Below are 5,740 nucleotides of genomic sequence, written 5' to 3'. Positions count from 1 at the left end.
TTGACATTGCTGGATACTTAGAACAAATACAAACTAGCAGGGACCACGTCAAATATTCAGCACACACGACGTGAGTCTGATGCAAGCACTTACCACCACCCACGCCCTTGACAACCCGCCTCGTGGATGCTCCTGGCATTTGCACGGCTCGACCAGGTAAATTCAACTCATCGGAAGTCAGCAGGGCCCGGCCCCCATCCTCTCACGCACAGTTTTCTGCCGACACTGGCTTTCAGGACTCACTAACCACTTGCTTCCTATGTTTCCACTTGATTTGGCATTTTATAAGCAGCATAGATCAATTGGAAAGTGAATTATCCCTGGTAGTGACTAATAATAAGATAATAATGTTATAACCACCTCAAAAAGTGTGTAGGAGCTGGAGAAAATGTGGCAAGAGCGGAAAAATTGAATCAAGTTATGCAAAAAAAAAAAAATTAAAGCGGGTGACTTTGCAAGAAGGCAAAGAGCAGTTAATTTGGCTTCGGAATTAAATTATTCCTGTGTTACAGATGAATTTAGCAGGGCAAAATGTAGGAAAATGTATTTAAATGATCATTGAGCTAATAAATCCAATAAATCGTTTTGATCCTACTGAGATCTCTTAGTTCCTTTGTTTGAACCTACAAAAGCCTGACCACGGTCTGCGGTAAGATCTGCTCCCACCACTTCGCTGACGCTGCCTTCATCTCACCGGCCGCGCTCCAGCCCCACCAAACCTCCTGTTTCTGTCTCGGAGTCTTCGCACCTGTCAGTCCTCTGCTTGAACGTCTTCCCCAGATCTCCACACAGCGCCCCCCCCCATCTTTGTTCAGGTCTTGGCTCCTCAGAGGGCCCTTCTCTGGTCACACTAGCTGAAAGAGGACCCTGCCCCCGGCAGCCTAAGTCCCTCCTCGTCCCACTACCTGGCTACCGGTGTTCTTTCTCCCTCTCCCACAATCCTATTTTTTTTTAATCTTTCATAGCCCTACTGGCTATATGAAATTATTTTAATATATATATTGTATCACATACACATAGCTCTTCATTTATAGGTTCATTGGAATGAATAGACATAAAAGTAAAACATAATGGGGGCACCTGGGTGGCTCAGTCAGTTAAGCGTCTGCCTTAGGCTCAGGTCATGATCTCAGGGTCCTGGGATTGAGCCCCACATCAGGTTCCCTGCTCATCAGAGAGTCTGCTTCTTCTTCCCCCTCTGTCCTTCCCTCCCCCCACCCCAGCTCATGCTCTCTCTCTCTCTCTCTCACTTGCTCTCTCACAAATAAATAAATAAAATCTAAAAAAAAAAAATGTGGAACACAGTGCTGACAGCAGGGCCTTGGGGCCAGACAGCTCTGCTCCTACCAGCGGGGGTCCCGGGCAAGACACTGAATCTGGTGGGGACTTGTCTCAACTGGGATGATAATATTCACTTCGTAGGGCTTCCTATGGACTGAATTGTGCCCCCCACCATCACCACCACCACCACCGAATTCATGTGTTGAGGCCCTAACCCCCAAGGTAATAGTATTTGGAGGTGAGGTCTGCGGAAGGAGCACTCACGGTGCAATCACGGCCCTGATAAGAAGGGACGAGAGAGTTCGCTCGCTGCATTGTGAGGACGCAGCAAGCAGGCGGCCGTCTGCAGGCCAGGAAGAGGGCTCTCGCCAGGAGCCAAGTCCACCAGCACCTTAATCTTGGCCTCCCCAGCATCCTGAACTGTGAGAAATAAATGTCTACGGCATTTTGTTAGGCAGCCCCAGCTGACTGAGACAGGGCTTTTTTGAGGACTTGATGAATTAATGGACGTAAGGCAATTAGAACAATGCCTGAAACATAATAAGCTCGTATGCATTTTTAAAACATTTATTATGGGATATTTCAAACAGACAAAAGCAGAGAGAGTAGTAGAATAAATATTACACTATGAAGCCATTAAGCCCTATGAAACCATCACTGAGCTTCCATAATGATCAGTTCAGCCTTGTTTGAGCTGTACTTCCATTCAGTGTTCCCACCCCTAGCTTAGTTAGAGACAGATCCCAGACTTCATATAATTTTATCTGGAAATATTTCAGGATGTATCGAAAACACAGGGACTCTTTATTTTAAGTATCACCACAACATCGTCATCACACGGGAAAATAATGAGCACAATACCATTGTCACACCCCCCAAAACCAAACTTTTGTCTTGGCCTTGGCTACCACTATATCTCCAGACCTAGAATAAGGCATCCAATAAACAGGGGTTGGAAAAAACCAATGATTCTCCCTCTTTGCTTCAAGTGTCTCTGAGAGTCTCAACATCTCTGAGGCTTTCTCTAGTTAGAACTGTCCACTCTGTACACATGTTCATGTTGACTTACTTTTGGCTTACAATATGCAAGCCTTAATACCTTTTATAGTCCTGGAAAAGAAGGGCAGCAACAACGTTCAACAAATATTTCCTGCTCCCCAGGTAGATGCTTGACCCCACATAAGTCACTAGGCTCCAGGGGTGACCAACATGCCATTGATTAGAATAAACTCAAAGTTCACATAGCAGAAGGGAGACCTGGTAATAACTAGATCCAATGAAAGGGAAAATATCCAAGAAGAACATGGCTTCCTAGAAGTGAGAACGTATTGAGGCCCCTGTTCCCAAATTCAGACGGAGCTGGTGGGGAAGCGACACATAGATCAGTGGAGCAGACCGAGCAGGCAGGACTAGGTCAACATATTCATGGGAATTCAATGTGGGGCAGAGACGGTATTTCAATTCAGTTGGAGAAGGAGTAATTGTTTAACGAAACTTGCGCAACCAGCTCTCTTTTGCAAGGAAGTTGAAACCTCATTTGACATCGGATGGATGGAAGAGTTAACATCCAAAAAATAAACTGAAACAGTAAGTTTCTTTGGAGAAAATATAGAAAAGGACAGGGTCAGTCTCAGCACATAAGAAAACAAGAAAGTCGGACGCCTGGGTGGCTCAGTGGGTTAAGCCTCGGCTTTCAGCTCAGGTCATGACCCCAGGGTCCTGGGATCGAGCCCTGCATCTGGCTCCTTGCTCGGAAGGGAGTCTGCTACTCTCTCTCCCACTCCCCCTGCTTGTGATCTCTCTCCCTCTCTCTGTCAAATAAATAAATAAATAATCTTTAAAAATAAAAAGAAAGAAAACAAGAAAGTGGTACGTAAAAAGACATTTTACTCTCCAAAGTTACTTTTGCGACAACAGATTTCATTTACAAAGTCAGTATGAAAATAAGGAATTCAAGTATAAAACTATTTGCCATTTTGCAGTGTATACAATGATCAAATCAGTACGTTGTGCACCTGAAACTAATATAAGGTTACATGTCAATTATTCTTCGATTAAACATCAACAGATGTCAAATAAAAAGTTAATATTCATAATATGCAAAGAGCTCTTACAAGCCGATGAGAAATTCATGAGGAGAGATTGAGTCAAAGGATAAGACTCAGCAAGACGTGGTGCAAATCTACCTGGCCAAGAAACATACGGAGAGATGCCCTAACTCACTAGTTGTACGGGAACTTGAAATTAAAGTAACTGTGAGATTTCATTTTGTCCCCATCAGCCTGGCAAAAGCTAAAAATACTACTAACACCTATTGCTGGCGTGGATGTAGGGAANNNNACTCATAAGATTGTTGTTGGAAAGGTGACAAGGTACAGCATTGTTGGAAAGCGATCTGAAATTTAAAAAAATACATATACCCTTCAACTGAGCAATCCCACTCCTGGGGCTCTAGTCCATCAAAACAAAAGCCCCAGCTGAAGGATATACGTACACGGGTATGGACCGCAGCACTGCTTATAGGCTTGGGGCGCAGGGGGAGGGCAGGAAGTAGAGTGAATGCCTGTCAGTAAGAGACCGGATGAAGAAACGATAGTTACTGCTCACTGTGAAATATAATGCTTGTGATGCATTACAAGAATGAATTAGGGCTGTTGCAGCTGACGCAAAGCCTCACAGGCATTGTGCAGAAGGGGTGCCTCACAGGGCCCTGCTTTGTGAAACAATGCTCAAACCCTCCATGTGCGGAGGCACGGGAACAGGAACAGGTGTGTGTTTATGCATGCGCATTAGCTGCAGGTATGTTTTGTTTATGGTTGTGTGAATATCTAGAAATACACAGGTTATTAACATGGGGATGAAGGGGATGGGAGAGAGAAATGTGTAGGGAGGAGGGAGACAAGCAAAAGGAAAAAAGAAAGACGGATAAAGAGCTGGCATGATGATGTTGTCCCAGTTAAGCCCTTCTGCAGATCATCCCCACACCGATCCCCGTGGAAAGGTGAAAGGAGATGTGGGAGAATGGGTAGCACCAAAAGGGCCTGGCTTGTCCAGAAGAAGAAGGGGAGCATGGCTGGAACTCGGGATATACATGGGGGGTCGGAGGGACAGGTACGGAGGGAATAAAGTGGATGAGATTGGAGGAGATATGGCCAGGCCTTGCAATGTATAGACCTCACTAAAGATTCTCAGCAGGGAGATGCTACCATCTCCCACCTTTCCCAGGCACCCTCTATGTACGCTATGGCCCTAGGTGAGTGATCTGAATTAATCCATACCGTACTGAGGGGGCCATGTGATGTCCCCCATTTCCAAGCTGAAGGGATTGAGCCTCTGAGAGGGGAAGCACCTTCCTTGAGGTTCCTGGGACTCTAACCCGGTCTTCAAGTTCCAGACTCCATGTTCTTTTCACTACCCCATTCAGTGTGGTCTCCACAGCTAAGTATAACCCCCTAGCAGCAGGGGGTAGGCCTAGGTGTGAGGCCAGAAAGAAGGCAAGAACTCAGCAGATGCCTACCTGTCACTGACTCGGGGAAGGGGAGGGACAGGTGACCTGCAGGACCTCTCCCCACTCTGGGGCAGAAACTATATACGGCAGAGCTATGTGCAAACCATCATGAATCTGCCGTTTGCTGGCTGTTTGGCTTGGCACGTTCACCTCCTTGAGCCTCAGTTTCCCTGGGGTTTTCTGTACTATTAAAGGACAACGAGGCCGGCACACAGTAGGCAATCAGCAAATATGAGACTCTACAGGGCTGGAAACTTGACTCTCTCACTTCTTGGCTGTGTAACCTTGGGCAAGTTGCTTAACCTCTCTGTGCCTCAGCTTCCCCCATCTGTCAAACAGGAACTATGACAGACCTCCCCTGGAGGGCTTGCCGTGAGGGTCACAGGAGTTCACATGACCTGAAACATACCTGGTGCACAGGCCACACTCAACAAATGTGGGAGCTGGGTGGTCAACAGGACCCCGCTGTCATTGAAGAAAATGTGCTGCTATATCACCTTTGGTCCTGTTCTCTCTCCTTCCATTCAGCTCTCCCCACCCCATTAATCAACAAACACGTACTGAGAGCCTGTTTCGTGCCAAACTCTGCGCAAGGTGCAAAGGACACAGCCTCTTGGGACCCAGGACTTACCGAGAAAGACGAGAAACAGTGTTTGCAGCACAAGGAGGTGAGGCCCCAGGGAAGGAGGCTGCGGGGAGCCTGGCCAGGGCACCAAGCCTAGCCTGGTCTGGGGGCAGGGCTCCACCCCCCGCCTCTGGAAGCAGCCCCATGTCCCTCTGGAAGCCAGCCCCTCTGTCTGAACTCCACACGGGCCCCTGGAGTGGGTGGATATGTTATCATGCAGGAAGTCACTTGGCTCAGATCACAGACTGCTCACAACGTGCAGGAGACTCCACTGACGCCAAAAGGGGCATGCAGGCACATGGGGCTTGTTGAAGAGAACGCTGGTT

Source organism: Ursus maritimus, unplaced genomic scaffold (assembly GCF_017311325.1).
Source record: "Ursus maritimus isolate PB19 unplaced genomic scaffold, ASM1731132v1 scaffold_21, whole genome shotgun sequence".
NCBI lineage: Eukaryota > Metazoa > Chordata > Mammalia > Carnivora > Ursidae > Ursus > Ursus maritimus.
This window is presented reverse-complemented; position numbering follows the sequence as displayed.